This window comes from Lynx rufus, unplaced genomic scaffold (assembly GCF_022079265.1).
Source record: "Lynx rufus isolate CCGP_SWC_20201006 ecotype Redwood Valley unplaced genomic scaffold, mLynRuf1.p SCAF_13, whole genome shotgun sequence".
In the NCBI taxonomy this organism is placed as follows: domain Eukaryota; kingdom Metazoa; phylum Chordata; class Mammalia; order Carnivora; family Felidae; genus Lynx; species Lynx rufus.
Window position 1 is genome coordinate 35,103,390 of NW_025814827.1, and position 16,321 is coordinate 35,119,710.

At 40.9% G+C, this 16,321-nt stretch overlaps 1 long non-coding RNA gene across 1 annotated transcript in view; it reads left to right on the top strand.

Annotated features, from left to right (window-relative positions):
- The window catches only part of LOC124508722 (uncharacterized), a 79,771-nt gene that overhangs the window by 45,597 nt on the left and 17,853 nt on the right, over positions 1-16,321 (top strand). Inside the window, exons 2-3 of the long non-coding RNA XR_006961307.1 lie at positions 14,259-14,327; positions 15,551-15,655. This is a non-coding gene — a long non-coding RNA (uncharacterized LOC124508722). The remainder of the gene's footprint in view (positions 1-14,258; positions 14,328-15,550; positions 15,656-16,321) is intronic.

The window sequence follows — 16,321 nt, forward strand, 5'->3', positions numbered from 1 at the left end:
TTCCTACTCTATGCTGGGGCTGCAGCTCTCGACACAGGTTTACGTGCAAGGAGCTGAACCTCTCAGCTTGTGTTTTCTGGCTTCTTCTTCCCAGCAGCTGGACCCTGTACCAGGGTGAATTAGCTATAGGTAGGATCTGAATTTAAATTAGGTTGGAACTCTCTCCCTGCAAATGGCCTTAGCCCTTGCCTATCCAAGACACCTGTGTTTCACTACCACCTAAATATTTATGCTGTTTATCTTCACACATCAGACCAGATAGCCCGGATCCAGAAGCCAGGACCCAGAGATCTCATCTGTCTGCCTTGGGGCACCCTGTCCCTTTGCACCTTGCCCCATTGATCTTAACATCCCCAACTCTGACCTGTCCTGCATTTATCTTCTGCCTCTTTCCCCATTAGCCCCTAACAAATGCTGGCATACCTCCATGACTGGAGCAAAATGGTGAATGCATAATTCCTGCCATGACCTTCCTCTAGTCCTGGAGAGAACTGAGTCCTAATCAGGATTCTATGAGTCTGTCTGGAATTTTTTACCTCCATTTGTTTTTTGTAGTCATCTCAGGAAATTTTGAGGAGAACCCCCATTCTATTATGTCCCTGAACATCCTGGTACTGGTGCAAACCTTGGCAAAATTTTGTCCATTTCTTTTTGACTGTTTATTACCATTGGAAGATTCATGAATTCCTCTTGCAAATGAGCTGGAAGCTTAACTATTCTAATTTGGAATCTAATCTGGAAGCTTAACTATTCTACAGTAATCAGAATGGAAGCAAAGGAAATCATCATGGAAACTAAGAACTGTCACGTTTTAGATTTTCTGGAAAAGAAAGTATAACATAATTTTTTTATTAGTTGTGAAATTTTCCAAATGTTCCAGTCATTAACAGTCTGTAAAGTAACCTGAAACTATAATAGGAAGCTTCATTTGCCAACTTTATTTTCAGAAAGTCATTCTTTGAGTAATATGTTTCTGAACCAAAATTCAAAATAAATAAAAAAGGGTATAGTAAAATGTGATCTCATATCCCACTCCTTGGCTTCCCAGCTCCCTGTCCCAGGCCAACCATCTTAAATAATTATATAGTATACCATTTATTTATATATATTTATATAATCACCCCTTAGTTATGTAATTCTTCCAGAGATGGTCTTAGTGGGTAAGCACACAAAAAAGTGTGTAAGTACACAAACACACATGCACATACTATCTCTTTTTCCTTCAAATAGCGGTATACTATGCAACATTCTGTATTGGTTTTCACTTACCAGTATCTTAGAGGCTATTCCCTGTAAGGTTTGTTTATTTATTAGTTTTTTGATTTTTTAATTTTTTAAAAAATTTTTATTTAATTTTATTTTTTAAATAGTTTCATTTTTAATATTCGTTTTGAGAGAGAGCACGTGTGAACATGCAAGCAGGGGCGGGGTAGAGAGAGAGGGTGAGAGAGAATGCCAAGCAGACTCAGCACTCTTAGTGCAGAGCTCAACATGGGGGCTTGATCTTACAAACCAGGAGACCATGACCTGAGCTGAAATCAAGAGGTGGATGCGGAAGCTACTGAGCCTCCCTGGCACCCCTAATTTTTTTATTTAAGAGTGAGAAAGAGTGATATGAGGAGGGACAGAGAGAGGAAGAGAGAGAATCTTAAGCAGGGCTCAATCTCATGACTGTGAGATCATGGTCTGAGCCAAAATCAAGAGTCAGACACTTAACTGAGCCACCCAGGCCACCCTATTTCCTATAAGTATTGAGTGCTACATTATTATTTTTAAAAACTGCAGAGCATTCTGTTTGAATGTATATAATTTATTTGACCAATTAATAAATTAAAAAGTACTTATTAATTTATTGAAGATCACATTTATGTTGTTTCCAATCCTGGCTATTAAAATAATATTGCAATTAATATTTTTATATTCATTAAGATAACCGAGAAACAATGAAAACACTGCACCTGTGCAAGTATAACCATAAAAGAAATTGCCAGAAGTGTCTCTCTGGGTCTAGTGGTAAGGGCATTTTAAATCTTCATGGCTATTGCTAAATTGTTCTCCATGTATACTAAATTGCTTTTCCTCTATTTATACTCTCTCATTTCTATTAATGTATATAAATGTCCCTTTGAACTGTGGCCAATTTTATAACACATAGAAGCTTAACAAAGTTTCTGTATAAAGTCAACTTAGTAGAATTAACATTGACATTGTCAAATAAGCTGAATATTTCCATTTAAAAAATGTTGGACATTTGACCTAAGGCTAGACTTAGCCTCAGGCATAAGGAAATGAAATAAATCACTCTATATAGTATGATTTGAAAGGCCCAGGAGACCTACTTGGTAATATTTTCTTAATATTTTCTGTGGACTGAATATTTGAGTCTCTGGCTTCCCCCCAAATGCATATGTTAAAATCTCAATCCCCACCATGATAGTGTTTGGAGATGAGACCTTTGGGAGTTCTCCTATATTTCTCTTTTATCCAGATCAAGAAACTGAGGCTTAGATGTTAACAAGTTTATTCAAGACCACCAGGTCTAGGATTCAGGAATTCTTTCTTTTATATTATTGCTCCTGGTCCCTTCCATTACTTTCTTTTGTTCTGAGAGCCAGATTGCTTGTGGCATGCAAAAAGTAAATATTCTTCCTGGTTCTTTTCTTCCTTCCTTCTCTGAAATTGTGGGTTCAAAGATTATATTTTAAGGTATACTTTTCCTAATGCATGAAATATCCAAAAAAGGTGAAAGGAAAAATTTTATGAATTGAGTCAAAAAGTAATATACAAGTGTTGTTCATTTTCCTAAACACGGAACATAGTAAATCATAAAATAGTTTCAATGGACATTGAAAACGAATGTTCCTGAGGCATTATACAGAATTGTAGAATTTCCACACTGCAGCACTTGGATTGATGGCCAGTTTGGTTTAAGAGTCAGGGATTATCCATTTCAAAAAGAGAGAAGTTAAGATGGCTATATGTAAGAAACTTTTTCTTAAGGTCCAGGCATCTGTTGAATTGTCATGATCATCTTAACAATCCGGTTTGTTGAAACACTATTTTATTTGATTTCAGTGAAGTCTTGTTATTGAAAAAAGTGGCAATGAAAATCGTGAAGTTCCTGGAAAAGACTTAACCAAAGCCACTGAGGAGAAGAGGAAAAGCTGGACAATATAAAGTGATTCAGGAAAGAGTGTTAGCTGTAGAGACTTGGCCTTTGACAGTAGACTTGACCTTCCTTCCTCAGAAAATTCAGAGTCATTTTTTGTCATCAGCATCTTTACCTCTGGCACATCCTTTATTCCTTCAACAGTAAACTGAAAAAGATTTCGTGTGTATAGACCTTCCTGGAGGACAGGGGGTTGCATTCTGGCTACTTTCCGATTATTTAGTGAATATCATGTGTTAGAGCAGAGGTTGGCACACTTTTCCTGTAAAGACCAGATAGCAAATATTTTAGCCTTGTGGGGGCCACATGGTTTCTGTTGCAACTATTCAACCCTGAATGCAGAAGACATTCAACTTTGAAAGGGAATACATATAAACAAATGGGTGTAGTTTTGTCGAATACACATTTCTTTCAATAGTCAGAGAGAGTTGGATTTGGTCCATGGACTGTAGTTTGCCAACTCTTGTTTTAGAGGATGGATAACTTTCTAGTCTTTCATTATTTTATTGATACATTCATCCAGTGTTAGTTGGTCATTGCCAGGTACTGTGATTTACTGTATTCTAAACTTTACTTTGTTTTAATAGAAGAGAACCAGATAAACATCTTTACCAAGCAAATTAACAATGGCAACAATATCTGAAAGATTAATTTGCGTTAGAAACTGAGGATTAGCCAACATTTATACTGAAACGGGTTCTTTGGTTCTAAACATAAAGTAATTTTATATATAATCACAATACCATTAGTCTATATTGAAGGTCTGCTTGAATACAGTAGAGCAGGATTAAATACAGTGTGTGTAGGGGCACCTTTGTGGCTCAGTTGGTTAAGCATCCAACTTCAGCTCAGGTCATGAACTCACGGTTCGTGAGTTCAAGCCCCATATCAGGCTCTGTGCTGACAGCTCAGAGCCTGGAACCTGCTTCGGATTCTGTGTCTCCCTCTTTCTCTGTTCCTCCCCCCACTCACACTTTGTATCTCTCTCTCTCTCTCTCTCTCTCTCAAAAATAAATAAAGATTAAAAAATAAAAAAAAATAAATACAGTGTGTGTATTTCACATAACTCAAGGGTATGTATACGGGTCAAAGACAGTGATAGGTTGGCAATGCTATGTAACAGTATTTGTAATAAAATATAATGTTATATTTTAAGTCTATTCACACATTAATATTAAGGATAAAGTGTACTCACACATAAATAATATGTATGCAGGGCTTACAATGCAAAGCCAATGCACGTATTATTAAGTCACAATTTTGAGAGCGTTCCAGGTCCTTGAAGCTAGTATTATCTCAGCCACCTTCCCCTCTTATAGTTTAGTATGTTCTCCTGTCAAAGGTATGGTGTGTATGGGGAAAAAAAAGAGAGGAATATCTATTTCTGGCTGAAAGGGAGAGCACTGGGTCACAAGCTTTCCAGAGTAGAAACTGTAGAACACTTGTTAACATTTTCCATAAGTCCAGTAAAACTCGATTATCAAAATTTGACAAAGTATAAGAAAAAAATTTCACAGGCTAACTTCTCTCATGGTCATGGATATAAAAGTAATTAATAAAATGTTAGCAAAATGAATTCAGTGACATATGAAAATTATTTGATGTCATGGCCAACTTGAGTTTATTTTAGGAATGGAAGGTTAGCCGAACACTTGACGATTGACATCATTACCACGTAAGTATTACAAAAGAGAAGAACCATATACTTATATAAATGGATACAAAAAATATTTGATAAAATGAAACCCCCACTTATTGCTAAAATAATCATAAAAAGACTCTTAGCATTTAAAGATATAAGGGGAACATTATTAATTTTAAAGTATTAAAAGGTGTTTTACCTGGTATGCAGTATTGAACAATTACATCATTTATCACCATTTCCATTCAACCTGTATTAGAAGTCACCAGTGCAGTAAGTAAAAAAAAAATGAAATCATAAAAATGGGAATATAATAAATAAACAGGTATTATTTGTGTGTATAGAGGATTTAAAGAATCTATAGGTAAACTATGAAAATTAATATAAAAATTCAGTGACTTTAAGAAAGTCACTGAATACAAAGTAAACGTACACAAATTAATTGCATTTCTATATGTCTTCAACAAGGAACTGGAATTTAAAATATGAAAAAGCAATTAGAGCATCAACAACATTAAATATGCAGGAATGAACATATGAAAAGAAATGCCAACACTCTAACCAGAATATTAAAAATCTTACTGACAGAAATTAAAGAAGATGTAAGTAAATGGGGGAAATCCTTTATGGGTTGAAAGACTGGATCATATATGACTTCCTTGGAGGTAAGAGGAAAAGTAAATGTTTTTTTTTTTTTTTTAAATACGCAAGTTGGGGAAATATGTTAACATGCTTTATCTGTACAGTTTGAGTAGCTCCAGTTCAATGTAAGATTGTAGAACACTAAGCCCTGGGCACTTGGACTGTAGAGATGTTGTATGTATGTGTGCACAGGGAGCACAGCCACTTAACACAGATTCAGTATTATCTTACAATGGCATTGGTGAAGCAAAACAGAATGTATACAGGGCTATAGATACATGATGGGAGAATGGTGCATTTTACCAGAAGTTGAAGTGTCCAGGAGAAGATGCTAAGATAGTGACATTTGTTCTGGTTCAGAGATGAACCAGAATTTTCCAAGTGGATAGTATGTGTGCATGTGTGTGTTTGTGCACCGTTTGGGGTTTGACTGGGAGCAGAGCGTGTGGGATTCCCAGGCAAAGGGATTTGCATAAAAAATGGCACAAGGGAGTTCAGAGAATGTATGTATGTTACTAAGCTGTAAGGCTAGGAGTATTATAATAGCTTCAGATGAAGTCAGAAAGCTAGTTTAGGATCTGTTATGAACGACATCCAGCCTTGTTAATCAACTTTTCTATCCATGGGTTACTCTTCAAACTGGATTGTGTATAAGAATTATTTTCATAAGTGCAGATTCCAAGACAATATCTCCAGAAATTCTGATTTAGTAGATATGGAAGCTTAAATTTGACCTCAGTGGCCCTTGAACGTCAGTTTGAACACAACCCTTTCAGGCAAGGCAGTTTTCCAAGCAGGTGTTTTTCAGATAACACAGCACAGGTGTGGAGATTGAGTTCATGTGGGGTTTGGGAGGCAGCAGGGGCAATATGAGGCAAAAAAAGAAAAACTTATTACACTAGCTCAAATAAGAGATGACTTTAATCAGTCACTTCTCTTGTAAAGTGTTAAAAGGTTTTTAATGGGTCTGGTGGCTTGCTTTGTGGTGAACACCATGAGTGAGGGAAACTAACCCTTGTGGTGTTTTGTAGCCCCCCGTGCCCAGCATGTGCCCTATCATTCCAAAGCTGGTGTTTTTGAGTAAATGCAGGATATGGCCTCCCCACCTCAGCAAAATTTTAAGGGCATATATATTTCATTTTTTGGATTCTCCAGTTTCTCCTCATTTCTCTTTCCCCATCTTGGATTTGGTGACACCACCTTCCTGGTGACAGGGTGTCCCTGACCCTTGCCAGGCTTACTTGAGTCTGTCCTGGCCTCTTCTGTGCTATTGAGTCTCCCCTCTTTCCTCCCCTCTCCTTCCCTCCTCTCCAAAAGTTTTTCTGCAGGTGTTCTCCCTGCGTGAAACTAATCAACCATTGAGTGCTTCCAGGACCCTGATTTATCAGTTGGTACTGATGTAATAATGTATTGTAATGAGCCTTCCACTGAGCAACATGTGTAGATGCACTAATGATGCAATAAGGAATAAACCTGAAGGCTGAAATTCTGGTGACTGCATGTTCACTGATGAACCATCAGTGCATCTAGCCTCATGCCTGGCATATATGTTTTAAATAGAGTTGGAGAATTCATGATGAAATGTGTGAATGAATAAATACATTTCAGGACAGGCAAGACTTTGAGCATATTGTGTCCTCCCAGGAAACCAGCACAAAGTCTGCCTTGTAGGTAGCGAGTGCAAAGATTGACTTCAGCTCAGAGACTCTCAGCACCTGCCCCCACCCCCTTCCGCACCCCCACCTCCACCCCCACCCCAAGGGGACTAAAGGAGCTCTGGTTAGCAAGGTAGATCCTGGCAGCCGGAGCCCAGAGCATTCATTCCAGACTGCTCCCTAGACATACACACCCTTCTGACTTTTGGAAATGACAACTTCTATTTGAGGCTGAACATTACTTAATTTATGGAGATTTGCTGGGTTGGGTTTCAGATATTTCCTAGGATTTTGGAGTCCAACATTTGTTCTTTGGATTTAAAGATGAAATAATGAAGATATAATCCAGGCAAAGCTTCTGCCTCTGGGAGAAGATCTATACACAGGATCCCTGAGTAAGTGCTGGAGACGGCAGGGGTTGACATGCTGACTCTTGGCAAAGCCGGCTTGGCCCTTGGGTGTGGATGAGCAGCCAGGAAGAGCTGGGTAGGGTCTCGGCAGCCACAGACCCCAGCTTTCGCAGGAGGAGCTTGAAACCCCTAGGGCCCTCTGCCGTGCATTCTCTGTGGCAAATTCAGGAAAGGGATTAAATAAGACTCTCTTCCTCTTCTCCCTGCTCCCCAATTTAGACATCAGTATGGTAAAACGATCATTTGAAATGAAAACCCCTTAATGAATATTAAACTTTCTCGTTTTTGCCACAAATTAGTTTAACATTCCTTGGAGACTCTGCCCCCCTCCTTATTTTAAGAACTTTCACATTTTAATGTCAAAACAACTCCAAGAAGTAGGAACAGTTTGCCCATAGATCCTGACTCTGGGAGGCTAACCTGTTTTGCAGTCAGACTCCCGTGGTTGGGGTGTTTAGGGTTAGTTTTAACACGCTGTGTCTTGCATCAGCTTGGGGTTGGTTTTCCATTTCAGAACACATCTCCAGTTTCATGTAGATTTAAAGTTACCACTCTTCAGTATTAGTTGGCTCTCTACAGAGAGTTATTTGTCCTATCCGTGTTCTTTGTGATCCTGGGGGTTTTTCTTGACTGATGTGAGCCTCAATTCCTCACCTGCATAATGTAGACAGTATTGCTAGCTTCCTGGTGAAGTAGCTTTGAGGATTACATTAAATGAATATGTTTAAAGCACTTAGCACAATGCCTGGCACACATAAGTCATTCAGTAAAGTTAGCCTCATAGGGATGCTGAACTGACTACAATACTAAACAGAAAATCACTGTTGCTCCTGAAGAAAAATATCATGTAAGGTTTTATTTTTTTATTTTTTATTAAAAAAAAAGTTTTTTTAACGTTTATTTATTTTTGAGACAGGGAGAGACAGAGCATGAACTGGGGAGGGTCAGAGAGAGGGAGACACAGAATCTGAAACAGGCTCCAGGCTCTGAGGGGTCAGCACAGAGCCTGACGCAGGGCTCGAACTCACGGACCGCCAGATCGTGACCTGAGCTGAAGTCGGCCACTGAACCGACTGAGCCACCCAGGCGCCCCTCATGTAAGGTTTTAATGTGCGCTGTCAAAGCCCACGTCACATTGTATTATACTTAGTTACATAAATGCGTGACCCTCTCCTCCGTTAGACTGTATTCCTTCTGGGCAAGATGGCGGTACATTAAGCTCCAAAGGCCAGGCATCTATCATGGAGCCAACTACATGTTCACATTTAAAAACCACTATTGGGTTAAAAGCCAAAGTGTGGCAGTCAGGAAGTCCTGGGCTTTAATCCTGTCGATTCCTTGGCAAGTTACCTGAGTGTTGATGCTCTCATGTATAAAATGGAGATGATAATACCTCCCTTGCTGAGTCATTCTGAACATTAAGGAGGCAATGGATGGCAATGTTTAGTCAGGCACTGGGCTGTCAGGGTGTGTGCTAAATAAATTATGGTTTATAACGACTAAGGAAGAAGTTGACAGCATGTCTTTTTTTAATCACTATATGCTTTTTCTCTCTGCTGCATAACCCCTTAATTTTCAGTGACATGAGAAACCTGTCAGAGCCTTGCCTTGCGGAAAGGAGTCCTTTCTTCCTGGGGTGAGAGATGAGAGCCCTGAGGAAAACACTGCATACATAGGACCTTAGGTGTCCTTGGTGTCAAGCAGTGAAGTCTCTACCACCAACCTCCTACTCTGGGCCCAGCCATTTTTCTGGGCCGCAGTCAGCATGAAAATGTTAATCTGATAATGCCACCCTACTGCTTTAAATCACTTATGACATGCCATTGTTCTTGGGATAGATAGAACTCCAGGCCCCAGAAGAAAGGTGTATTGGTCCCTATACACCTTTCTTCTTCCTCTTCAATTACTCTCTTTCCTCTCTCTCCTCTAACCATATCTGCCTTCTTCCCATTCCCCTCACCACAAGACTTTTGCACATGTTGTCCTTGTGTTCAGCACTTACTTTTATTCCCTCATTGATTTATTAATTCCTATTTATCCTTCAGATCTTAGCCTAAAGCTTGCCTCCTCAAAGAAGCCTTCCCTGATCAATCTGAAATGGTCAGATTTTACTATTGCGTGCTCTCACGGCATCGAATACCTATCTTTGTAATGTTATTTACAGCCACGGTTTTATATTTGGTAATTTTTAACCCACGTAGAATCTTATACTTTTTGTATGAGTATTTGCTTACTCTCTGTCTTAGTCCATTTGGGCTGCTATGACAAAATATCACAGACTTGGTTGCTTGTAAACAACAAACATTTATTGCTTACACTTCTAGACTAGAAGTCCAAGATCAGCATGCCAACCTGGTCAGATTCTAGTTAGGGCCCTCCTCCTATCAAACACTTCCTGCTGTGTCCTCACATGGTAAAAGGTTCTAGGGAGTCTATAAGGTCACTTTTATAGGAGCACTAATCCCATCCACGAGGGTTCTACTCTCATGACCTGATCATCTCCCACAGGCCCCACATCCTAATACCAGGAATTTGGGGGTTAAGACTCCAATATGTGAATTTTGGGAATGATACAGATATTCAGATCACAGCGCCATCCATCTCCTACGATATACTATGGGATCTGTGAGGTAAAAGGTCTCCTTCTATTTTGTACATTACCATATCAAAGACTCATCTTCAGGGGCGCCTGGGTGGCTCAGTCTAAGCATCCGACTTTGGCTCAGGTCATGATCTCGCGGTCTGTGAGTTCGAGCCCCGCGTCGGGCTCTGTGCTGACAGCTCAGAGCCTGGAGCCTGTTTCAGATTCTGTGTCTCCCCCTCTCTGCCCCTCCCCTGTTCATGCTCTGTCTCTCTCTCTGTCTCAAAAATAAATAAAACGTTAAAAAAAAAAAAGACTCATCTTCAGCAGCTTACCAGTTATTAAACTGCTGGAATAATTCAATGCCAGTAGACAAAAAACTGGCCCCTAAAGCCCCTGAATGCCCTCTCCCCTCCTCCCTGCTCTGACCCAGCTGCCCTGGTCACTCACCTGAAAAGCCTGGGATGTCCCCACAATCTAACAACAAATGGAATAATCTAGCAACAGCAGTGCTCCTCAAAACCCTGGTCCAACACTCTGGCTGGTGCCCACATCATGCCCCTGTCTCACTCATTCCTGACTGTTTTGGATGTCACTCTCTTTTATTGCCAGTAACCACAGAGCAGCCACATGGTAAGTTTTTGATAAACATTTATTGAGTGAAGTGTATGATTACTGCAAAGGAGATGTGGACATGGCTGCAGAGTGGGACTCAGCTGGCCCTGCAGTTGTGACAAGGGCTGTGGCTCTGTTTCCTTATCTAAAGGGTCCCAGGAGCTTCTCAGCAGAGGCGTTTCTTCTAACTATGCATACCATCCCTATAATGTCTGGTTTTTGAGGCCTCAGATTCAAACCAGGGAATGCTGCAACTGAGGGTTAGGGGGAGAGTGGAATGAGGGGGAAAAAGGGCCAAGGACAAGTTCAAATTCTCCCCTCCTCTGAATCTCTGGACCTCTGAATGTTTGCTCCATGATGGAGGGATGAGTTGACAGGAATAAGGAGAATTGCCTCCTCCAGACAGCAATGCCTTAGGCCAAACCCCTTGTTTCCCTATATGAAATAATTAAATTTTGACACAGTTTAACACATTTCTTTGTTTCTTGGGTCAGAAAACAGGCATCTCAGAGCATAGCTGCCCAGGGGATATGGAAGAGGAGGCAAGATGAAGTGCAGTGTTTGGCCTCTGTCGGAAAAGTGTGCTAATTATGAAGGTGAAGACAGAGGGCAGGGAAAGAATTCAGGTTGCACCTCAAGGGAATCTCTATTTCACAATCCATGGGGATAAAGCCCCTTTAGCTGGCCTGCCATGGCAGCTGGGAAACCTGCAGTGATAAAACTTGCAGTAAGGCAAGGGAGTGACTGCCTTCAACTCTCAGACCTTTGCCTCTGGGTGACTTCCATGAGGAGAAGTGGTCAGAAGGCACAGGGATATAGAAGAAACATTTGTAAGTCAAACAACAGCATTCATGAGTAAGCCTCAGGTCCAACCTTACTTGGATCTCATTTATCGTAAGTGGGGATAAAAAGGTGAATGAATTATAATTTTTGCTCTCAGGGACTTTGGTTTAAAAGGGAAGATGATGGTGCATAAAGATAATCGTATTGAGTATGGAAGAGTCATGTGCCCAAGGAGTTTAGACACCAGAAACATTATTTTCTATAGGGCAGATGATGCTTCATGGGGAAGGTACCTTTTGGGGTTTGAAGGCTGTGTAGGTTTGGCTATGTTACGATGAAGGAGAGACTGTTCTAAGTGTTTAGGGGAGTAGTGACCTGATCAGAGCTGTAAATAGTGCACTGGGTGGGTTCAGGGTGGGAGGGGAGGAAAATGTGAGGCAAAGGGTGATAATTCTACTAGTTGGGGCCACAGCAATTGAAAGGCCTGAAAGGTGGTGGTCGGCTGGAGAACTGCCTACTCACACAGGCTTTGACACACAATTAGTCTTGGGAGGAAGCCTGGGAGAAGGAGGCTGTGATAAAAAGGAAAGTCTGAAGTCTAGGTGAAAGTCTGGAAGAATGGCAGAGCCATTTTCATAAATATGAGACCCCAGAGAAACAAAAAGTATAGATGAAGAGGTCCCATTGAGTTTGGGGTAGTTTTTGTTGCACTTAAGAAGCTAATAGGATGGAGGATGAAGAATATCACATGGGCATTTAGAGTGGAAGACAAGCTGAGGATGAAGGTTAGGAGTGAGCTTCACATTTGGGGGTGAAGTATATAAGGTGAAAGAGGCCCCAGGCAATGATAGATTGCCCAAGGATAGACTCCAGAGAGCAAATGGGCCATAAGCATGTACTAACAGCAATCCCAAGGAAATAGACATGGGGGTGCGGGAATTCCTGGGGCACCCCTGGTCACTGGCTTTGCATGTGACCACCAGAGCAGATGAACTGGGAGAAGTAGGTCTAGAAGCTGAGAAGGTTAACCTTTGGAATCTGAGCAGTATCTAGTCCCAGATTGCTGAGGAAGTTCCTGGGTTTTAGCATAGAAGTTCCAGAGTCTCAGGAAACCCCACCAATCTCAGGAAAATGAGACAGCTGATCACTCTCTGTATGTCAGACCTCACTGATGAGAACCCTGCCATAAAATTCTAGCATAAATAAACTGTCTCGCCTTCTTACCAAAGGATGAAACCTTTCTTGTCGAGGCAAATGTGCGTGAGAAAAGCAACTTTATTCACAGGTCACTCAGCAGCCCTGCCATGTGTCCAAAAGATGAAGTTTTACTTGGATGAAGCTGATCAAATTTTCCCCCTAAGGGCCAGTGTTCATACTTGAGACTTGTAAAATGGGCTCCAGCTTTGGGGAAAAATGGACAGACCATTCATGTTTTGATGTTTGTGTCTATGAGCTTGACAAGAATGGGTTTTTCACTATTGGGTGTTCTTCTTTTGTTGTGCATGTCACCTGGTTGGACTGTGGGCCTTGGTAACGGGTGAGTGACAGAAGAGACATAAGAAGAACGTCAACAAATATGAAATTTGATATTCAAGGCTTCAACTTGAAAGAAAACTCAGTGCAAGCGGATGTGTTCAACCAAGGTCCCCCTGCCTCACTTAATGGAAATAAGCCAACAACCATCTTTGTTCTTCCATGCATGGTGGCTCTTTGGAAAACTCTTATCAAAATTATCTACCCAAAAACACTAGATGCTTTTGATATGTTCAGCTCCAAACTAGGCTATGTGGGAGAGTAAAATAGAAGAAGGAGAAGGAGAAGAAGGTGATTGTAGATTGCTTGTTTTAAGTAATGACATAGAGGAAAATATACCTGACACAAGTAGAGAACAATGTGAAAGAAAATCTGAAAATTTTCCATCTTGTGAGGCATAAAAAAATAGGTCCTCTAGGAATTCAGAAGAGGAAGTGTGAGTCGGTGAAGTCCTTGAGGACTTCATGGAGGAAGGGGAGCTTTTGCTAACCTTATAGAAAAGAGGAAGCTGTGTGAGGTTCATACTTCATTCTCTGGTAGGGCCCAGCTTCACCTCTATTTCTTTGCTTTTGCTTTATCACTAATGACTGTGTTTAAAACATGATAGATCAGGTGCTAGGTGGGAACAGAAGTTTCAACTTGTTTCTCTTCCCTGCAGTCATTCCCAGGTTGATGAACAAACTGTAGCTTGTTTTTTATTCAGTTTCCAAACTTTCAATTCAGCCATGTACCATTGGGTAGATGTTGGTGTCATTAGTTTTTGTGTTATATTGAAAATGATGAGAGTTTCCAGTGTTTCTTTTTTCTCTCTCTTACGTTTGCTGAGGCAGAGGAGTTGGAATCATATTTCTAAGAATCGTTCATTTTCCTGCTACAGTCCAATGAGATAAGATTGACTTTACTCTTCATCTTGTCAGTATTTGGTCATTTTCTCAAGTTATACCAAAAAAAAAAAAAACCACATGGGATTCAGTTTGGCCCTGTTTGGCTTATGTTTCTGGATAATCTAATGTTTAGAAAATGACCCTGTCAGGCCCTTCCTTAGCTGGGACAACTGAGCTTGAGCTGGGTGCCACAGAGCTTGAGTTCAACAGCCTGCAAGGCAAAAGCTGAGAGTTCTGAGTGACTCACTCTGATTTCCTTGTGGGGGCCCAGTTTACACCACTTTCTTGGTAAAGCAAACCTCTTCAGAACATGTCACAATCACTGTGTCCTTCATTTTTTGCAGAAAAGAGGAAATGCAATTAGACACGAAGCTTATTGGAAGAAGGCTTAGAAATGGAGTGGACATGCAAAAGTGAGTCCAAGAGCCTGCATGGGTGGTACATGAGGACAGTGATGGGGCTGTGGGGAAAAGTAGGGGAATAAGACAGTACCCCTCTTCCAAGGCAATGGAAAGGGGCAAGCAAAGGGCTGTGGGGCACTCCACACAGAGTGATGAAACACCATTCACTCTTTATGTGTGTCTTTCACTAAACTTGCAAGGTTGGGCAAATAGTGTGGTTCCTCCCTGAAGGCCGATGTCCCAACTTTTGTGTTGGCTTAGTGTGACTAACATGGAGAAATATTAGAAGTAAAGAACTTTGGTGAGTCTTGACTCAAGGGGCTGCTTGAAAACCACCACGACTGAATTCCTAGTTGTTGACATTGCGTATCCTATCCTGTTCACGCTCAGTGCCTGGCATGTAACAAATGCTTGTTGATCGGATGAATAAATGCATGGGATTCATGAAAGAACTGTTTCTTTTTTAATGTTTATTTATTTATTTTGAAAGAGAAAGAGAGAGAGAGAGAGAGAGCGCGCGCAAAGCGGGGGAGGGGCAGAGAGAAGGAGAGAGATAATCCCAAGCAGGCTGCGTGTTATCAGCGTGGAGCCTGACACATGGCTGGATCCCACAACTGTGAGATCATGACCTGAGCCAAAATCAAAAGTTGGATACTTAGCCAACTGAGCTACCCAGGCGCCCTGAAAGAACTATTTTTTGAAGGAAAGGGAATGAATAACAGGCTTGCCCTTTTCTTGGCAGCCATTACAATGAATACTCTCAAACATAAAGATCGATCAAATATTCCAGCCATGTCAGCTGCCCATCATCATCTTCCCCATGCCTGCCTCCTCATTCTCTAGACTTAAGCATGGTTAGGTGAGAATAACTCGCAATATCTTAAAAATGTGACAGAGTGGGTCTTTGATCTAAATGTTTTTATTAAGCCAGCTTTTTTAGTGAGTCTAGTTAATGTCGCTATGGACACAAAGGATGGATTCAAGCTTTGCCTTCTGCCTCTGACTTGTCCATTGCCACTTGCCACAGAGGGAAAGCGTTAGGAGTTCAAGGCCCTTTTTTGTTTACTTCAGAGTCCTCCTGCTGCTCCATTAGATGCCTGTCTAGAATTGCAGAGAACAGACGTTGGGACTTGAAAAGTTGCATATGCTGACGTGTCCGGGGCTTTGTTATCATTTTGTGGAAAGTCTTGCACTGCTCTTAAAGTTCGTGAAAAATTATGTTTTCACCACCTCAGGGGGACCAACCCAAACATTTGCTAAATTTCTGCCTGAATTGTTTGGAGTCTTTTTATGGATGAAAGATGCGTGCTTCACAACCTCCTCACTGCTGGACCTGGGTGGTAAGATTTCCTTTGGCTTAAATACACACACACACACACACACACACACACACACACACACACGCATGCACACACAGTACAAGTGGGAGGAATCCCTGACGGAGATATAGCAATGTTGTCAAAAGAAATGACTGTTATAAATAAATAAATAAATAAATAAATAACCAACCAAACAAACAAACAAACAAACAAACAAACAAATATGTAGGCTCAGAGCAGTTGGAGACATAACCTGGACCAAGTCAGTTCTGACCTAGGCCTGGAGAGCTTCTGTTCAATTCTGGTTAGATTTAACTCCTATTTACAGTGACAGGGAGTGGATATAAGTGTCATCTGGCTCACATTAGGAGTCTTGTCTCCTGCAACAGAACCTGTTGTACCAGGAAGAACTGAAAACTCTGGGTCGCAGTTTAATGACTGGGCTCAGGCTAGATAAGTGAATAACACTGAATTCATGTCCAACTTTTGCCAGAGAGTCAGTGCCTTTTCAGCAAACGCCAAACAAAACAAGCACATGATTGAGAGTTTGTCCAGCACTTCCCCACCCCACCTTCAGAAAGGCCTTCCCGGATAGTTCTTCAAATACATCTGATGGCTATTGGCCCACAGTTACCACATAGGTGATACTTTGGCCAGATTATATTATCCTTCGGGAAATTTATTTAC